This window comes from Oxyura jamaicensis, chromosome W, assembly GCF_011077185.1.
Source record: "Oxyura jamaicensis isolate SHBP4307 breed ruddy duck chromosome W, BPBGC_Ojam_1.0, whole genome shotgun sequence".
Taxonomy (NCBI): domain Eukaryota; kingdom Metazoa; phylum Chordata; class Aves; order Anseriformes; family Anatidae; genus Oxyura; species Oxyura jamaicensis.
In genome coordinates, this window is record NC_048925.1 from 684,967 (window position 1) to 704,339 (window position 19,373).

The 19,373-nt window shown below is 44.9% G+C and overlaps 1 long non-coding RNA gene across 1 annotated transcript; it reads left to right on the forward strand.

The window, feature by feature from the left end:
- The first annotated feature begins 522 nt into the window (after window positions 1–522).
- Window positions 523–9,746, forward strand: LOC118155649. The gene is made up of 3 exons (XR_004745930.1): window positions 523–589; window positions 9,131–9,135; window positions 9,725–9,746. It is a non-coding gene; the product is annotated as an uncharacterized LOC118155649 (long non-coding RNA).
- The last annotated feature ends 9,627 nt before the right edge of the window (window positions 9,747–19,373 follow it).

The window sequence follows — 19,373 nt, forward strand, 5'->3', positions numbered from 1 at the left end:
TAATAAACTGTCTTTATCTCAACCCACAGGCTTTCATTTCTTTCTAATTACATCGAGGTGCTCGAGCAAGTCCAGAGAAGGGCAACGAAGCTCGTAAGGGGTCTGGAGAACAAGTCTTATGAGGATCATCTGAGGGAGCTGGGATTGTTCAGTCTAGAGAATAGGAGGCTCAGGGGCGACCTTATCGCACTCTATAGATACCTTAAAGGAGGTGGGGATTGGTCTATTCTCCCATGTGCCCAGTGATAGGACAAGAGGGAATTGGCTAAACTTTCACCAGGGGAGGTTTAGGTTGGATATTAGGAAGAACTTCTTTACTGAAAGGGTTGTTAGGCATTGGAATGGGCTGCCCAGGGAAGTGGTTGAGTCACCATCCCTGGAGGTCTTTAAAAGATGTTTTGATGTAGCAGTTAGTGATATGGTTTAGTGGAGGACTGTTAGTGTTAGGTCAGAGGTTGGACTAGGTGATCTTGGAGGCCTCTTCCAACCTAGATGATTCTGTGATTCTCTCTCCCATCCCAGAGAGGGAGGGAGGAGGGTGAGTGAACGGCTGTGTGGTGCTTAGCCGCCGGCTGAGTTAAACCACAACGTTAGTACAGGCCCATGATTTCCCTTTTCTAAGGAGGCTATACAGGATAGGCAATGATAGGAAAACCAGGAATATGTTTACGCCAGTAACCTAAAACTCCCCGAACTTGATGTAACTTCTTTGTGCTAGAAACTCTGCCCCTGCTCTGTTTTCTCCAGGGTTTCCGAAGGAATACAAGCAGATCCTTTAATCCACCAGACTCCCAGGAACTTAATCTCTTGCACGGGCCCCTGACATTATGATAGAGGAATGTCTAATCCCAAATATATCAATTTTCCTTGTACAACTTCAATGGCACATCTGACTCTGTTTGCATTTTAGCAAAACTCTGCAAATCTACCCCTGGGTCTTGTTTCCTCCTTGGTCACAGAATGACCCCAGTGACTTCCGTGACAGAATTTGGCACCCCAGATGGGATGTCCAGTGACCCTTTGTGAAATGTGTTAATTTGATTCGTGTCAGTATGGAACAATGCTAGGGCCACATGGTGAAATATAACTTTCTATTTAAGAAAAACAGAGTGATTACTGTACATAGTTCAAGTATCATGCAAAGGAACGATCCAGCAATTTGTGTAAATAGAGGGTTTGAAGGGCGAACATTGAGACTCTAGTCTGGGAGATAAGAGGACCAAGGAGTTTTTTAGGAAACTGCAGACTTTTGCATGGGATGCTGCGCAAGCCTCTGATAACCAGCAAAGAGATCCACCAAATAAGGAGAAAGGGGGAGTTGAAGGATGACCGAAAGACAAAGCTTGGGAGGCTACGAGTCTCAGCACAAGAGACCCCTCAGAAAGACCACCAGAGACTGCTACGCATGCGTCCAGAGAGGGTTTGGATTCCGGGAACTAATTATAATAACCCTGCCTTTTCTAGGAATAGTGATGAATATGTATTAGTCTAGGAGCATAAAAATCAGCCACCTGATGTAACAGGTGTGCGTCTTGGTGGAGCAGAGACTCCCAGCGCACCCAGCGCTGTTTGCTTGCCTCTATTCGCTTAATAAATTACAAACTTTAATTAGAATCCTATGTGGGACTCAGTCATTTATCACAATTGGGGGCTCGTCCGGGAGGGTCTTGGTTCCTGAATTCTGACTGGATCTAGGAGGGGCGCCGCACCATTTGGTGACTCCTGTTCGAGTCAGGTTGGGACTAACACCATTCTGAACCTGAATAAAGGCAAGCAAAGAATTTGATTTTTTTATGAGCTCCCTTGCCGGCTGCAGCATTGTATTTTGCCCGTAATTCTGCGCGCGAAGATCCGAATGAAGACGACGGAGTTGAAAGTATTTAAGGCGTATACCATTTGGTTGGGTGGGATTCGATTGCCTGTGTGTGTAAGAATGTGACTGAGATGGAACCTAGTTCCAAAGCGAGTGTGGAGGTCTTCTAACCACGGTTCCAATCTCCCGCGATGGACTTGGCCGGTGAAGGACCGAAGCGATTCCTATAGGATTCGTGGGTGGGTGATAGGTCCTAAACCCCCTGCAAGACACTCTTACTGGGTAACCAAGGGCTGTAGGAATTGCCACAGTAAAATTCCTAGATGGGTCAGACAAAATTGAAGACCCGGGACCAGAGAAAAGGGAGCAAATTAAAAATGGTTCAGTACTATATGATAGAATGGCCAAATCAGGATATCCAATTATTAATAAGGACCTAGAACCTGTGGAATCAGGACCTTTGAGTCCATCACAGTCAGCTCAGGCTTGTGAGCTGTATGCTCTATGTCGGGCCCTGGAACTATTAAAGGGGAAAAGTGGGGCTATATTCACAGCACGTTGAACTGAATGAACTCCCCATGCCTGAATGACCACCAGAAAGCAGTGTTGTACAACAAAAACTGGAAGGTTCTCCAAAGATGTTGCCATTAAATTAATAATATTAATTAATAAAATATTAATTAATTAAAAAGTACTCATCTCTTGCCATGAAATACTGTTACTATTAAACTTTATGTTCTGGTTTGGAGACAAAAAGGAATATAGTTAAGGCAGGAGCATGTGACTTTCTTTTTCCTCAAGGTGGTGAGCTTTAATTCTATTCATGCTAAGTCTCAGTGAGACATACTAACATCCTTGTGGACCCATTCATTTTAATGCTGTAAAATCGTGGGTCAGATGATTCAAAGCCTTAATGTAAATGTATTCAAGTAGGGGAAAGGTGAATTGGTATCATTTATTTTAAAAAGTCATATGGTGGATTTGTTTGTTTTTTTAAGTTTGTACTAATATAAAAGTCACATGAACACATCTGTTGAACAGTAAAAGTTATTTTTCTGTAAGTGCATTTACTCTTTCTATTTTTGAACAAACAGAAGTATCACATACTTGCTTAAATATTAAGCGGGTGTTTTGAGCCTGCAAATGTTAATATTGGCTCTAAAACTCTGCCTTCATAAGTACCATTTATTATACCACTATATTTCTGAGGTTTGCATAATCATAAAAGGACCTCAAAACTTGAATACACAGACTGAAATATAAGCTGATAGCCTTGAATATGTCAGTGTGCTATATAGTGGCCTTTGAGGACTGTCATGATAACCCTTTTACATTACAAAGCTAATGTTTTAGTCCTAAACTTTCAGGACCCATTAGTACAGAAGAGAGCTTTATACAATTACTGATGTGACTTTCTCGAAACATGTATATTTTTGTGTCCAGTTGTATTATTTAAGTGTTCCTTTGTATCAATTTATGTATGCTTCTGTTGTGGTTTAACCTGGCCAGCAGCTAAACACCACACAGCCGTTCGCTCACCCTCCCCCCTCCCTCTCGGGGATGGGGGAGAGAAACGAGAAAAACTAAGGCCTGTGGGTTGAGATAGAGACAGTTTATTGGGACAGAAAATAAAATAATAATGATGTGTACGGAGTGGGTGATGCACGGTACAGTTGCTTGCTACCCGCTGACTGATGCCCAGCCTGTCCCCAGTCGGCCGCCCCCACCCCCACCCCGGCTAGCCACACCTATACATTGTTCAGCATGACTTCAGATGGTATGGAATACCCCTTTGGCCAGTTTGGGTCTGCTGTCCTGGGTCTGTCCCCTCCCAGCTCCTGGTGCACCCCCAGCTTGCCCGCTGGCAGGACAGAGCGAGGAGCTGAAAAGTCCTTGGCTTAGTGTAAGCACTGCTCTGCAGCAATTAAAACATCAGCATGTTATCAGCACTCTTCTCATCCTAAATCCAAAATATAACACCCTACCAGCTACTTGGAGGAAAATTAACTCTATCCTAACTAAAACCAGGACAGCTTCTAAAACAAAGAAGGGAGAGTAGGGGTGTGAACCCTAGGAAAAGATAGATAAAGTATGCTATTTTCTTAAATTTTTTAAATCGATGGACAGAGGAAGGTCCTTCACAGAATCACAGAATCAAAGAATAGTCTAGGTTGGAAGAGACCTCCAAGATCACCGAGTCCAACCTCCTACCTAACGCTAACAAATCTTCCACTAAACCATATCCCTAAGCTCTACATCTAAACGTCTTTTAAAGACCTCTAGGGATGGTGACTCCTTGCATCTGTCCGTGTAGGAGAAAAGGCAACAGACAGATCTAGGAGACAGATCAGGGAGAAACTCAGTTAAAGGAAGAGCACAAGTCATGGTAAAATAAATAAATAAATAAATAAATAAATAAATAAAAATAATAAAAGTTACAGCACCAGTTATTAGGAAGGACCCTACACTCTAATAACTTGGGGGCCGAGGTTGTGCTTGTGTTTTAACAGAAGCCGGCCCTAGATGGGTGTCAGCACCATGAGTCTGTCCGGCCATCTCATCATCTGCCTTAACATGATCACAGCACCCTCCTCTGCAGTTTGGACTCCAGCTCAAACAAGAAACAACGTCTGGAAGGGTCCGGCTGGCGTATGCAGGACCCATGAACAAGGACTCCAGGAGTTGGAGGGGCAGCCAGAGCCCCCTCGTCTGGGCAGCACTCAGTACCTGCCTCTCCCAGGGATGTGGTTACAAAATTTCTTAAAGATAGAATTAGTATGCCTGGTAGTTTTTCTCTGTGTTTTAGTTTGTGTTAGTCGTGCTTTCTTAATTTGTGTTAATCGTGTTAATTATGTTAAAGAATGGGGAGATGGGGGAGTGTGGCCATGGGGGTCGTGATAATATCAGGAATGTAAAGAGTTTAGAGGAGGGAACAAAGAGGGGTGATTCAGGAGACGCCTTGCCATCTCGGGTTACTTGTTCTCCCGCCGTTGTGGCACGGAACGGTGGTAAAAATGTTATTAGAACACTTAATACCTAGATATGGGATAATCCAGTACATTGATTCTGATCAGGGCACACACTTTACTTCTAAAATAATAAAATTATTATGTCAATTATTAGGTATTCAGTGGGAATACCACACTCCGTGGCACCCACAAAGCTCGGGGAAAGTAGAAAGAATGAATCTAACAATAAAACAACAATTGGCTAAGTTAATGATCGAGACACAAATGCCCTGGATGAAATGCTTACCATTGGCACTTTTAAACATTAGAACTAAACCACACACTGAGACTGGATTATCACCATGTGAAATATTATATGGCATGCCTTATTCTCAAGGGACGCCCCTAGGGAACAACGTAGTTGAGGATTGTAGTATCCAGAAATATATAATTACCATTGATAGAAGATTAAAAGAGCTAAGAGAAACTGGGTTGATGGCTCAGACACCACCTTTAGGATTTGCAATTCACCAGTTGAAACCAGGAGATAGGGTTCTAATAAAAACATGGAAAGAAGAAAGCTTATCTCCCCTCTGGGAAGGACCTTTTCTTGTTTTATTAAAAAGAAAACAGCTGATATTTATTAACTGTTATCTCTTAGCTGTTATCTATTAACAAGGAAACAGCTGTGAGAACTGCTGAAAAAGGATGGACACCTGTGTCGTGAGTAAAAGCTCTAGTGGAAGAGTGGAAAGTGATATTGGAACCAGGAGAAACTAAACTAACAGATGGACTTGAAGAAGTCTTCATCAGAGTATAAGATAAGTTGCTGTGGGAATTTTATTGTAATTACTCCTTTATTGTAATGACTCCAAATTTATTGTAATTACTCCTGTAAAATTAGTAAACAGAGAAACTCTTGAATAGATACCTACTAAGGGAAGAGATTTATCAATAACAGGGATCAGTTAAGCGTTATCCCCTGAAGGTAACAGTAGGCTATCTGCAGTGTACACCCCTTTAAGATTAGGGAAGAGGGCAAGACCGGATAAGGAACTGGTGCTGTGGCTGGGAAGGTCTGCCAAGGGCTGCAACCCCTTCAGGCTGTAACCGCCAGTTGCTATGGCCCTTACCGGACCTCTTCTAGTCCTACCTGGGGTGAGTTTCTTGGCCCAAGCTACGGCCAACAACTGCAGTCAACTACTAGAAAAGGATGGTTGTGCTCCCAGACATTGGTGTATCATACTGTTATAAGTTACTTCTCAATTAATTTCAGAGATCATTGCTTCAATCATACAAATAAGTTTATTGAGTAAGCAGCCTGCAAGCAAAACAGCACTGGGCAGCCAGGGGGTCTCTGCTCTGCCAACAGCCCACACACACCCCCCTCCAGAGTCCCCTTTTATAGTCTGGTGAACACGTGGTATATCCAGGTATGTTCTGCAACTGCGCACCCTGTCGGTAGGGGGTTGTGTCAGTCTCTCTGGTGGTCCAGGAGATGAAGGCTGTGGTCTTCCTCTGCATTGTGACTCAACTCCTTTTTCCTTATTTGGTCATGTCGGCCCAGCATGTTGCCAAACCAGTTTAACAACTTATAGAAAAGAAGGGGGGTAGGGGCATAATGTCCAGCCAGGTGCTTCACAGTTTCTTATCTCAGCAAGAAACCTTCACTACCCCCACTCTTCAAACAGAACTCCTTGCTCTTATAATACAAAAGACGATGAACAAACATCGATTGTATATTACAATCCCTCCTTTTTCTTTTGGTTACTCATTTTGTTAATTGAATCTCTGCAATGCCTGGTTACTGAGGTGACATGTTCGGGTAGTTACAATACCCCCTTCCCGGGTTAGAATTTGGGCAGAAATAAAATCCCGATCGGTTGAAGCATGGCTGAACTGACACCAGGTCACATAATGAAGTGCGGCTTCCCATCGAATCAGGAAGGGGCTGGTGAGGGTGCGCAGACCCGTAGCTCACCAGAATTATGACACTGACTCCCATGTATCGTAGGAGATGATAAAAGCCCATCTTTCCCAGGGTGCTTTAAATAGACCTTGTTCAGCCCCTTGACTCCCCACTGTTTCACTTCTCTGCCTCGCTTGTCAGTTCGGTTGCAGCAAACTACAAGGTATTAATTCTTCTCGGCAGCAGCAGTGTTCTTCAGGGGAATTTGCTAGATGGCTGTTAAATTGTCTGTACCCGTTTTAATTAAACAGGGCTTCCTCCCCCTCCCACGATACAAGGATAATACACAATACTTATCGAGTCCATTTCAGTGTCAGCTTCAAATCATCAGGACCTGGGGCAGCTTCCCACTTATCCTCATGAACTGGTCCTTTCACGTGGCTGACATGTGTCCATCCTTTATCCGCTTTCCGGACAGCTGTGTCCGTATGTTTATCAGCGCGAGAGGTAAACATTTTACCCAAGAGGCTTTAGTTTCCAGCATGAGTTTAGTTAGTTGTTTCTTAATTTCACCATTCATTCGCTCTACCTTTCCAGAACTTTGGGGATGCCACGGAGTGTGGTATTCCCAACTCGTTCCTAAGGCTCTCATGGTCTCTCAAGATTTTTTTTTTATTTTATTTTTTTTTACTTTAGAGACAAAGTGAGGGTGTCAAGTAATATTTTTACCACGGTTTAAGCTGTAGCTCTTGTCGTTGGAAAGACTTCAACAAAATGCGTGAGATGATCCATAATTGCTAGTAAATATTTGTACCTTCCTGCTTTTGGAAGTTCTGTAAAGTCCAATTGGATTTTGGCAAAAGGTCGGTGAGCTAATTCCCGACCTCCCAACACTTTTTCTCTCATCTATCAGGCGTTTACCTTTCTACAAGTTATAAAATCATTTACAATTCGTTTTGCTATATTATAGATCCCAATACACGTATATCTTGTTGCAAATTGATCCACCAATGCTTGGGTTCCCCAGTGAGTATTTTCATGTAATCTCTGTAACACCCTCAAAGCTGCCGATTTCGGGAGTGTCTCCCGTCCATCAGGTAGCATCCATTTACCTTTATCAGTCTTCTTTATTCCCATTTGAATCATTTTGTTCTTTTCCTGTATGGTAAAACTAAATAGAGTATAAGTTGGCCCGTGATGATAACAGTATGCATATTCCTCATTTTCCCTTCCCTGGATAGGACATCGGCATAGGATTGCATCCATACCGAAGTCTTCCCAACAAGCATAGCATGGGAGTTCCCCTAAGTCGTTGCCACAGTCTGGGCATTATTCCCTTGTTAATGCGGCCCTTTTGGCCTCTTGGTCTGCCAAGTTGTTTCCTCTGATCTGAGGAGCGAGGCCTCGCTGATGTCCCAAGGGACTATCTGGGGGAATAGGGGGTAACCTAACATCAGGCATTACCCCACCCATGGGACCAGAAGGCTTACTCTTCTTCTGTCTCATCTTCCAGAGCGCGCGTGCACACACACACACACAATTGCTTCCCCCTTTTCGTGGCCCAGTCCCTTGCGAGATGTGGGAACCGCACTACCGAGGGGTCCGCACTCGCTTCGTCCTGGTGGACGTCTCACAACGCCACACTCCGGGATACCCAACCCCAACTGAACGGATCACCAGCCTATACTTACTCACTCCTGAGTCTTTGTTCGGACTTCGTGCACAAAGATTACTTGGGGTCGCCGGCTTTATTTGCTTGCTGCTGAATTTAGGATTCGTCGGTGAAGGATTTGAATGAAAGTAATCCTAGCGAAGGCCGCTGAAATCAGCAGGGCGCCCCCCTCCGAAGGGTTTTCAATCAAATTGCCTTCATCCGAGTCATAGCACCAAATATAAGTTATCTCTCAATTAATTTCAGAGATCATTGCTTCAATCATACAAATAAGTTTGAGTAAGCAGCCTGCAAGCAAAAACAGCACTGGGCAGCCAGGGGGTCTCTGCTCTGCCAACAGCCCACACACACCCCCCTCCAGAGTCCCCTTTTATAGTCTGGTGAACACGTGGTATATCCAGGTATGTTCTGCAACTGCGCACCCTGTCGGTAGGGGGTTGTGTCAGTCTCTCTGGTGGTCCAGGAGATGAAGGCTGTGGTCTTCCTCTGCATTGTGACTCAACTCCTTTTTCCTTATTTGGTCATGTCGGCCCAGCATGTTGCCAAACCAGTTTAACAACTTATAGAAAAGAAGGGGGGTAGGGGCATAATGTCCAGCCAGGTGCTTCACGGTTTCTTATCTCAGCAAGAAACCTTCACTACCCCCACTCTTCAAACAGAACTCCTTGCTCTTATAACACAAAAGACGATGAACAAACATCAATTGTATATTACAATACTGTCTATGACTGTAAAGGCCAGAAAAGAGGAAGCTGCACTTTTAACCTAACTCAGTATGCTCTATGCAGAGAAGGTGACAGGACCGTATGCTATGATCCAAAAGAACTCCCTTATCAATAGTGGGTAGAAATGAAGCCAGATTTGAAAGTAGGCAAACTAATTGGAACAAGTGAAATTGTAACCACCCTGAATACCTCAGTGTCAATAACCTTTGATGCCTGTGATTTTATAGATGAAGACCCATATACTGATTGTGGAAGCCTGAGTTGGAGGAGATATAGTAACCAGCCCAAGTACATTTGTCCCAGAAAGGTGGAACAGTAGCTTCTACGTGTTACACTGATTGGATAAGAGATTATCCGTGGGACAGGAGTTATCATTACTGCGGACCCTCAAATTGGGGTTGTGCTTGTTGGAGTACGGATCCTGGGGCTATAGGACCCCAATAGATATGCTTAATAGAATAATTAGGTTGCAAGCTGTAGTAGAAATAGTTGTGAATAAAACCGGAGATGCACTCGGATTAATTGCAAAACAAAATACCAAGATGGGAACTGCTTTGTATCAAAATTGCTTAGCTTTAGCTTATTTGCTAGCACAAGAAGGAGGAGTCTGTGGAAAATTTAACCTTAGTAATTGCTGTTTAGATATTGATGATGAAGGAAAAGCTGTGAATGAACTTGTAAAAAGAAATTAACAAGATTGCGCATGTCCCAGTTCAAACTTGGAATGAAATCAATTTAAGAGAATTATGGAGGGACTTTATGGGTGGTGGCTGGCTTACTAGAATCGGGATAGTTGTATTGGGAATATGTGGAGGGTTGTTTAATAGTTCCATGTTTAATACCCTGTTTTACCAGATTAATACACTCGGTTATACAAGGAATGCAAGTATCTCTGGTACCAGTTGACCCAGAACCAGGGTAAGGGAAAACCCATTCCCTGATGATAATAAAAACAAAAGAAGATCCATAATTGGTACCAATTTGGCAAGTATTGACTCGATTGAATTTAAAAAAAAAAAAAAAAAAAAAAATCAATACCATGAAAAAAAGAAATGGGGGATTGTGAAATGTGTTTATTTGATTCGTGTCAGTATGGAACAATGCTAGGGCCGCATGATGAAATATAAGCTCCTATTTAAGAAAAACAGTGATTAGTGTACATAGTCCTTGTATCATGCAAAGGAATGATCCAGCAATTTGTGTAAATAGAGGGTTTGAAGGGCAAACATTGAGACTCTAGTCTGGGAGATAAGAGGACCAAGGAGTTTTTTAGGAAACTGCAGACTTTTGCATGGGACGCTGTGCAAGCCTCTGATATCCAGCAAAGAGATCCACCAAATAAGGAGAAAGGGGGAGTTGAAGGACGACCGAAGGACAAAGCCTGGGAGGAAGACTACAAGCCTTCAGCACAAGAGACCCCCAGAAAGACCACCAGAGACTGATACGCATGCATCCAGAGAGGGTTTGGATTCCGGGAACTAATTATAATAACCCCGCCTTTTCTAGGAATAGTGATGAATATGTATTAGTCTAGGAGCATAAAAATCAGCCACCTGATGTAACAGGTGTGCGTCCTGGTAGAGCAGAGACTCCCGGTGCACCCAGCACTGTTTGCTTGCCTCTATTCGCTTAGCAAATCACAAAAATCCTATTTGGGACTTAATCATTTATCACAATACTCTTTTTATCAACCTCACCAGCCAATCAAGAAAAGATCTAGAAAGATGATGGAAAAGTGAAGGAGATTGTGACTGCAGGTTTACGGCTAGAGGTTGTCCAGGTTTTATCTGGGACAGAGTTAATTTTCCCCATAGTAACTGGTATGGTGCTATGTTTTCCATTTAGGATGAGAATAATGCTGATAACACACTGATGTTTTAATTATTTGTACTTGAAAGGTTTTGGTAGTGGGGGGCTACAGGGGTGGCTTCTGTTAGAAGAATCCAGAAGCTTCCCCATGTTAGATAAGGGCCAGTTTCAGCCAGCTCCAAAGGGACCTGCCACTGCCAGAGCCAAGCCAGTAAGGAATGTTGTTTGCACCTCTGTGAGAGCATATTTAAGAAAGGGAAAAACCTGCTGTATAACAACAGCTGGGAGAGTGAAGAGTGAGAAACAGCCCTGCAGAAACCAAGGTCAGTGAAGAAGGAAGGGGAGGAGGCACTCCAGTTGCTGGAGCTGTAGTTCCCCTGTGGCCTGTGGAGAACTCCGTGGTGGAGAAGGCTCCCCCCCTGTAGCCCATGGTGGAGCAGAGCAGATCTTCACACTGCAGCCCATAGAGGAGACCACTGTGGAGCAGATACATCTGGCCTGAAGGAGGCTGTGGCCTGTGGAGAGCCCCCACTGGAGCAGATTCTGGGCTGGACCTGTATCCCGTGGAGAGGTGACCATGCAGGGGCAGGTGACCTGGCAGGAGCTGCAGCCTGTGGGAAACCCATGTTGGAGCAGTTTGCTCCTGATGGATGGACCCTGTGTTACAGACCCATATCTGGAGCAGTTCTTGAAGAGCTGATGCCTGTGGGAAGCCCATGCAGGATCACTTTGGGAAGGACTGCATCCCGTTGGAGGGACCCCACGTTGGAGCAGGGGAAGAGGACGACTATGAAGGAACAACGGAGTCAAAGCGCTATAGACTCACCGCAACCCCCATTTCCCCATTCCCCTGTTGAGTGATCTTCCTGTCCTTATCTCAACCCTCTCAATCAAATTAATTAGATTCATTAGAAATACAATTCATTAGATTTCTGAGAAATAATCAAGATATTCATACTATTTCCCATAACTTGTTAAAATATGTAAATGTCCCTGATTAATGTGCAATTACTTCTACTGGTGGTCTTTTGAGGGTCCCTGGTGGTGGTCAGTAGTCTTCATCACTATGTTCACTGTTTGAACCCAGTTCTTGTACATGCTTAGACCATCTCCTTCTTTCTAATCTTGTTGTTCCAACATAGCCATGGATACTAAGCTAAGTCATTTACTCATACAAAGACGTGTATACCACGAGTTCCTCACCTATTCTTTATAGGCACATCCTCCAGGCCTAGGTTCTCTTGCCCTCCTCCCTCATCCTGGGATAAAATTCTGTATGGTCTGTTTCCATTGCTGCAGCCACCCCCACAGAGCATTTTCCACCATCCATGAATCAGTGTAGAGATACAGTACTGGCCATTTTTCTCTTTCGGCAATCTCTAGGGCTAGTTGTATGGCTTTCACTTCTGCAAACTGACTTGACTCACCTTCCCCTTCCATGGCCTCCACAACTCATCGTGTGGGACTCCACACAGCAGCTTTCCATTTCCGATTGCTCCCTACCACACGGCAGGGTCCGTCAGTGAACAACACATACTGCTTTCTGTCTCCTGGCAACTCATTATATGGTAGTGCCTCTTCAGCACGGGTTACCTCTTCTGTTGGCACTCTGAAATCTCTGCCTTCCAGCCAGTCCATGATCTCTTCCAGGATTCCTGGGCGATTAGGTTTTCCCATTTGAGCCCGCTGTGTAATTAACGCTATCCACTTACTTCACGTAGCATCAGTCGCATGGTGTGTAGTGGGAATTTTCCCTTTGAACATCCAATGTAACACAGGTAGCCATGGTGCCAAGAGGAGCTGTGCTTCTGTACCCACAACTTCTGAAGCAGCTCAAACACCCTCATATGCTGTTAGCATCTCTTTTTCAATTGGGGTGTAATTGGCTTCTGATCCTCGATAGCCCCGACTCCAGAAACCCAGAGGTCGACCTCGAGTTTCTTCTGAGGTTTTCTGCCAGAGGCTCCAGGTGAGACCATGCTCCCCAGCTGCAGTGTAAAGTATGTTTTGCACAGCTGGTCCAGTACGGACAGGCCCAAGGGCTACTGCACGAGCTATTTCTTGTTTGATTTGTTCAAAGGCCTGTTGTTGCTCAGGGCCCCACTCGAAATAGTTTCTCTTTTGAGTCACTCGATATAGAGGACTCACAAGCTGACTATAGCCTGGAACATGCATTCTCCAGAATCCCACAAGGCCTAGGAAAGCTTGCGTTTCCTTTTTGTTAGTTGGCGGAGACATTGCCGTTATTTTGTTGATCACATCCATTGGAATATGGCGACGTCCATCCTGCCATTTTACCCCCAGGAACTGGATTTCCTGTGCAGGTCCCTTGACCTTACTCTGTTTAATGGCAAAACCAGCTTTCAGGAGAATTTGGATTACTTTTTTCCCTTTCTCAAAAACTTCTTCTGCTGTGTTGCCCCACACAAGGATGTCATCAATGTACTGCAGGTGTTCAGGAGCTCCCCCTGTTCCAGTGTCATCTGGATCAGTCCATGGCAAATGGTAGGGCTGTGTTTCCACCCCTGGGGCAGTCGATTCCAGGTGTATTCACTCCAAGTGAAAGCAAACTGTGGCCTGCACTCTGCTGCCAAAGGGATGGAGAAAAATACATTAGCGATATCAATTGTGGCGTAGCACTTGGCTGCCTTTGACTCTAGTTCGTACTGAAGTTCTAGCATGTCCGGCACTGCAGCACTCAAAGGTGGCGTGACTTCGTTCAGGCCACGATAGTCCACCGTTAACCTCCACTTGCCATTAGACTTTCACACTGGCCATATGGGACTATTAAAAGGTGAGCAAGTCTTGCTGATCCCTCCTTGACTCTCCAGCCAATGAATCAACTCATGATTGGGAATTAGGGAGTCTCGGTTGGTGCAATATTGCTGTCGGTGCACCGTCGTGGTAGTGATTGGTACCTGCTGTTCTTCAACCTTAAGCAATCCTACAACGGAGGGGTCTTCTGAAAGGCCAGGTAGGGTAGACAGCTGCCTAATCTTCTCTATGCTCAAAGCAGCTATGCCAAAAGCCCACCGGTACCCTTTTGGATCCTTGAAGTACCCTCTCTTGAGCAGGAAAATACTGATTCTTAGTGGCTGAAATATCACTCCGTCTGGATAGGGGAAAATATGCTCGTTCTACGAGGTGGTCAAGTTTTTCGGACAGTTTCTCCACAGCTGAGACACAGCTCCGTAGTGGAGCAGAGAGATTGTCTTCATATTTTTTAAGCTGGCAGGACAGATTATACACTGTTGGTCCCATCCCCTCATCCTAATTAAATATTGCCAGTGTAGTGGCATGTGATGATGGTGCACTCCACACCAATTTATGCCACATGGATGTTGTGCACTGGACTTCATCGGTATCTTTAGGTGTCTGGGCGTTGTCCAAATCACTATAAATCATCTCCAGCACAGCTAATTCCCTCAGTTGCTGGAGACCTTTATCCACAGTGGCCCACTTGCCTACTTGATATACAATGTCTTCCTTATGGGGATACCTTTCTTTCACAGCTGCCAGGAGTCGCCTCCAGAGGCTGAGAACCTGTGTCTCTCTCCCAATTCCTTTATCAATTACCATTTCTCTAGAGAGGGATCCCAACTGCTTGGCTTCATTGCCTTCTAATTGTTGGCTATTGGCCCCTGTGTCCCAGCATCAAAGCAGCCAGGTGAGGATGTGTTCACCTGGGTGTCGACCATAATCCTTTTGTATTTCTCGCAACTCGCTCAGGGATAGGGATCGAGTGGTTTCTGATTCCTTTATGATTTCCATCTCTTCTTCCTGCTGTTTTTGTGATGGCACTGCTTTAGAGGTGCCTGCCTCTTCCCCTTCTCCCTCCTTCTTAGGAGAGGCTTCTTCCCTTACTAAACGAGCTGACTTCCGTTTCCATTGTTTTGACTTGACTATGGGGGCGACTGATACCATAGTTGGTTGATCCTCTGGGTCAGCCACAGCACGTGTTATCTGGTCATCAGATTCAGAGACTTTCTCCCTCTCTTCAAGGTGCTGGATGATGTTAAACAGTGTTTGGTAGGAGTAAGCCAGGACCCAGCACAATACTGCAAGCTGTCGTTCTCCAGCATTGTCAGGGTCCGGGCATACGACTCTCAAACTCTCTATCAGGTTTTTAGGATTTTGCACTTGTTCAGGAGTGAAGTTCAAAACTATTGGGGAAGACACCCGTGACAGGTACCTGCCTATATCCTCCCACACACCCTGCCACCTGCCACAAGGGTGTTTCAGGACAGATTGCTGGGTAAGCTTTCTAAACAATCGACTAGTCTTAGAGAGAAGAGGAGACCCGTTATGCAGAATTAGAAATAGCAATATATGGGTTACACATGGATATTCAAAATACTCAAAAACTGTTGTAATTAGCCCATTGTGAAAGAAGGAGAAGGTACCATTCCTGATATTATTCATAAACTGGCTTCCAGATGAGGAAAGGAAGGCAGTGTAATTCTGAATATTCTCTAAAAGATAGTTTCCATGAGACCCAAATGATAACAGTGCAGAGCCTGAATGCCAGATTAAACTCAAGGTAAGTGCTTGGCAGCACAGCGAGATTAAAAAAACGAACACAGATTGTAGGACGTTCTCGGATCGGATATAGAGGAGAAAGGAGAATATGACTCGGATTACATGACACATGATCAAACAAGCCAATATTAACAGGACACTGAACATGGTGACTAGCAAGTAAGTGTGTTAGTTGTAAGAGTTTTAATCAATTCTATTGTTATCTCAACCCTTCGAGCCCCACGTTGGGTGCCAAAAAGGACTGTGGTGGTTTTACCGTGCTAGGCAGCTGAACCCCACAACCGCTCTCTCACTCCCCCTCCTCAGATGAGGAGGGGAAGAAGTAAAGGTAAGAACAACTCACGGGTTGAGATAACGATAATTTAATTAAAAAGGAAAAAATATATATTATTAAGGAAATATTATTAATTAAACAATTCAACTAAAGGGAAAAAAGGGAAAGGGGAAGAGGGAGGGGAAAGGGAATAACTAAACAAAACAAATAAAGGCTATGTGGAAGTGCAGAGGAAAGAAATTACTCTCTGCTTCCCACAAATGAGCGATGCTTGACCATGTCCTTGAAGCAGGGCCTCAACGCACGTAGCCGGTGTTCGGGAGGAGGACAGACTATTTCATAACGAGAGCCCACCTCTCCCCTCTTCTTCCTTTTTCCACCTTTTATTGCTGAGTGTGACATCATATGGTATGGAATATCCCTTTGGTTGGTTTAGGTCAGCTGCCCTGGTGATGTTTCTTTCTCACTTTTTTGCCCACCCCCTAGGAGGGTTAGAGAGAGTCCTGATGCTGTGCCAGCACTTCTCAGCAGCAGACACAACACCGGTGTGATACCAGGAAGGGAGAAGAAAATATGCTGGAAAGGAAAAAAAAATCTCGCGGGTTGATATAAGGATAATTTAATTAAAGGGAAAAGGAAGCAAAATGCATTACTCCGTTTAATGCAAAACCTGCTTAGTGATATGGTTTAGTGGAGGAATTGTTAGTGCTACGTCAGAGGTTGGACTAGGTGATACTGGAGGTCCCTTCCAACCTAGATGATTCTGTGATTCTGTGATGTGGTGACGTCCATCTTGCCATTTTACCCCCAAGAACAGGATTTCCTCTGCAGGTCCCTTGACCTTATTCTGATAGGCCAAAACCAGCCTTCAGAAGGATTTGGACTATTTTCTTCCCTTTCTCAAACACTTCCTCTGCTGTGTCACCCCATACGATGATGTCATCCATGTACTGCAGGTGTTCAGGAGCTTCCCCCTGTTCCAGTGCAGTCTGGATCAGTCCATGGCAAATGGTAGGGCTGTGTTTCCACCCCTGAGGCACTCAATTCCAGGTGTAGTGGAAGACTCTCCAAGTAAAAGCAAACTGTGGCCTGCATTCTGCTGCTAAGGGGATCGAGCAAAATGCATTAGTGATATCAGTTGTGGCATACCACTTGGCTGCCTTTGACTCTAGTTCGTATTGAAGTTCTAGAATGTCCAGCATTGCAGCATTCAGTGGTGGTGTGACTTTATTCAGGCCACGGTAGTCCTCTGTTAGCCTCCACTCTCCATTAGACTTTCACAACATTGGCCATATAGGACTATAAAAGGGTGAGTGAGTCTTGCTGATCACTTCTTGGCTCTCCAGTTGATGAACCAACTCATGGATGGGAATCAGGGAGTCTCTATTGGTGCAATATTGCTGCCCGTGCACAGTTTTGGTAGAGATTAGCACCTGCTGTGTTTCAACCGTCAGCAATCCTACAACAGAAGGGTCTTCTGAGAGACCAGGCAGGGTAGACAGCTGCTTAATCTTCTCTGTACTTAAGGCAGCTATGTCAAAAGCCCACCAGTGCCCTTCTGGATCCTTGAAGTACCCTCTCATGAGGTAGTCTATGCCAAGGATGCATGGAGCCTCCGGGCCAGTCACGATGGGATGCTTTTGCCACTCATTCCCAGGTAGACTCACTTCAGCTTCCAATACAGTTAGCTGTTGGGACCACCCTGTCAGTCCAGAAATAGAGATGGGTTCTGTCCCTTGGTAGCCTGATGGCATTGGGGTACACCGTATGCAGTTGTCCACTAGAGCCTTGTACTCCTACAGGTCCAATGTGCCAGGGCATTGGATCCACACGCTCCAGTAAATTCGGTTGTCCTTTTCCTCTGCCTGGCCAGAGGCTGGTCCCCTCTAGTCCTGGTTGGAGTATCTGTCATTTAATTCTTGCAAATGTGAAGCAGAGTTCCCTCCATCAGGTTCAGGAGTAACATCAGCCCTTCTGCTCCCTCTGGGGGACTGCTCAACAGAAACTGGAGCTTCAGTTTCCCTAGGAGACCCCCTTCTGCTTCATGGGAGCTTTCTGGGCTCCCCAAGCTCACCTTAGGACACCTGTTTTACACCTTGAGAGGTGTACTGCCCCAGTCAAACTCCCCACCTGATGCTGTCCTTGGAAGGCCCTGCTTTTGCAATCTGTATTTGTACTGAAAATCAAGATCAAGCGAGCTTTTGCCCTTCTGCACCCACTGGGTGCTAAAAAGGTCTGCATTGGTTTTACCCTGCTGGTCAGCCAAACTCCACCACAACTGCTCTCTCACTTCCCCTCTTCAAAATAAGAGGTGTGGAAGAAGAAAATATGCTGGAAAGAAAAAAAAAAAAAGTCTCACAGGTTGAGATAAGGATAAATTAATTAAAGGGAAAAGGAAGAGAAAAAAAATAAACAAGCAAAGGCTGCGCAGAAGTGCGGAGAGAGAAAAAAAAATCTCTACTTCCTATCAAGAGCGATGTTCAGCCACATCCTGGGAAGCAGGGCTTTGATAGTTGTAGCGTTTTTTTCGGGAGGACAGATGTCTTCATAACGAGAGCCCCCTCTCTCCTTCCCCTTTCCCACCTTTTATTGCTGAGCCTGACATCATATGGTATGGAATATTTCCTTGGTTGGCGTGGTGGTTTTACTTGGGTGGGCAGCTGAGTTCCACCACGGCCACTTTCTCACTCTCCCTCCTCAAAGAGGAAGGGTGAGAAAATATGACACAAAGAGCTCGAGGTTTGAGATAAGGATGATTTAATTAAAGGGAAAAGGGAGAGGGAAAAAAAAAAAAAAAAAAAAAACTTGCCCACCCCCAGCCTACTGGCTCTTGAGGGTGTTTGGAGGGAGTTTTGATGCTGTGCCAGCACTGCTCAGCAGTAGGCAAATATTTGGTGGGATACTAATGCTGTTCTAGCTACAAGTGCAGAGCACAGCACTGTATGGGCCACTGCAGAGAAAAGTAATTCCATCTCAGCCAGACTCAATACAGCATCAGTGTTTGTTGACGGAGTAGAATTAACCACATTTTCTATTACCAGTGTTGGTTTAAATGCAGTATGTTTTGCCATAAGTGGATTAGCCACAGTATCAGTGGACAGAGGTGGATTTGCAGCAGTACCTGTCAGCAGATGTGGATTAGCCACAGTGTCTTTTACCAGAGTTAAAGAAGCCTCACTGTTTGACGCTGGAGTTGCATTAGCCACAATGACTGTTGCTGGAGTTGGATTAGCCTCAATGTCTGTTGCTGGAGTTGAATTATCCATTGTGTCTGATGCCAGAGTTGGATTAGACACAGTGACTGTATGGTGGTTTTACTCGGGTGGGCGGCCGAGCTTCACCACAACTGCTCTCTCACTCCCCCTCCTCAAAGAGGAATGGGGAGAAAATATGATGAAAGGGGCTCAAGGGTTGAGATAAGGACGAGGAGATCGTACAGTAATTATCCTGATGGGCAAAACAGACTCAGCATAGGGAGATAGTAAGATTTATTTATTATTACTAACAAGCTAGAGAAGCGAGAAACAAAGGAAAGAAACTAAAAGCACCTTCCCCCCCCCATCCTCCCTCTTCCACCTCCTCCCCCTGAGCAGCACAGGGGAACGGGGGAGCGGGGGTTGCGGTCAGTCTATAGCGCTTCTTCTCCACCGTTCCTTCTCGGTCACTCTCGTCCCCTGTGCTGTG